Source organism: Hippoglossus hippoglossus, chromosome 15 (genome assembly GCF_009819705.1).
Source record: "Hippoglossus hippoglossus isolate fHipHip1 chromosome 15, fHipHip1.pri, whole genome shotgun sequence".
Lineage (NCBI taxonomy): Eukaryota > Metazoa > Chordata > Actinopteri > Pleuronectiformes > Pleuronectidae > Hippoglossus > Hippoglossus hippoglossus.
Genome location: NC_047165.1, coordinates 25129598 through 25131390, shown reverse-complemented (window position 1 = coordinate 25131390; position 1793 = coordinate 25129598).

Below are 1793 nucleotides of genomic sequence, written 5' to 3'. Positions count from 1 at the left end.
ACCACCTTCAGTATGGTCCCTTGGCATGTGTCTCTCACAGCCAGGACAACAGGGCACATGCAGGCTGTAATGGAGGCAGTAAATTTAGTTTGCATGCCACAGCAAATGAGCCTGGCAGGGTAGATCCACATACCTGTATAACAAGCAATCACAGCAGAGAGACAGAGGCTCACAGGTGCTTTATATAGCCTGACTGATTAGAGGAGGAGTCAGGGCTGGGGCTGCGTCCAGCACTGCTGCACACTATGTTCTCCCACAATGAGGATTCTTTCCCACCACATTAACAATACTTTTATTGATGGACTTTATCAAAGACAAAATCGATGTTCAAAGATAGGGCTGGCAGCAGCGCTGTCTGTGTGGACACCACACGCGCATGCGAGCCGCAGCAGTTCAGCGAGGTAGCCAACGCACAGGTAGAGATATAGGCAGTGTGGCCAAGGTGTAAATCTGTAGCGTGCATCAGCACCTTGGACAGCACTACGGGCAGTGTAGTGCACGCGGACCCCGGATGTGCACGCGGTTCCATTCATACTTTTTTCGGAATTCCGCAGAAAATTTTACTTAGGCCAAGAGGACTTGCAGATTATGAATATATATTTAAATTTTGAGCATGCTCATGTGCAAGTGTTGCTTGTGTTTGAGTGCCATTCTAGTTATTATTACTCTTAACTGTTATTACTATTATAATAATTATTTTGCTAATGAAGCCATTTTGTAAAACTGACTATGCTATGTGTAAATATTTAGCCTATAGGGGAATCCTTCCGTCAGCTGGTGTGGTGAAGGAAAGCTGAATCGTTGGTCAGAAGATGAGCGAGACGCAATAACGCATGAATGACACTCACGGAGGGGAGAAAAACGTTTCAACTTCTTTTCCAAACGTGATTTTGAAATTCTTGCAACTGGCATTAAAAGAACACATTTCTAGTAAAAGGTGGATGATGTAACTTGTTAGTAACTACATGTAATTCATTTCTAAATGTGACTAGGTGTGCCTGTCGGCGGTTTGCGCGCTCCTAGTGTTAGAAGAAACAAAAGCAATAAAATCAAAGTACACTAGCAACTACATTGTAAACGCACTTCAGGTGTCTGCGTGTGCATGCCGCTGTCCATGGTGCTGAATGATTTATACCGCAGGCTCTTCCAAAGTTGTTTTACCTGACCTGTCCTCTATCCATGGTGTTGCCGATTGTGTAGACAGTGACGGTGCATTCATAGGCAGGATGGACAATTGCTCAGGGCAAAAGGAAAGCATTGGCCAGCGATGTTCATGAGTGGAAGAACGCCTGGCAAGCTGATGTATACATTATCCTATTATTCATTATTAATGAATACATATTAATACTCTCATAGGCTCTAAGCTGCGAAGGTATTGTATGTTGTTGAATGCAGTTAGAGTGATGAGCGTATTGTCGTTAACTCAAACCTTATCCTTATTATACCTGGTTCACTGTCTCTATATTTCCATTCTTACATGTGCGCACACACACACAGACTCAGAGAGACACATGCAGTGAGACCAGAGCTCGTTTATGTGAAGCAACACCAAGCAGAATTTATATATTTTTTAGGAAAACAGGGCTGTTTTTCTGATTTAACAAGACAATTTTCCTAAAAGAAAAATCTGCTCAGAAAAACTAAGCAGATTTTTCTTTCTCGAGTGGATACAATACGCTTCCGTATCATACAGATTGAATTTCTCGGGTATAAAAGAATATAACTCATGAGGTCATGATATTACACATTCCTATACAATAGGTGGCGTCATGCACTAATGGTGTTGTTTTGTA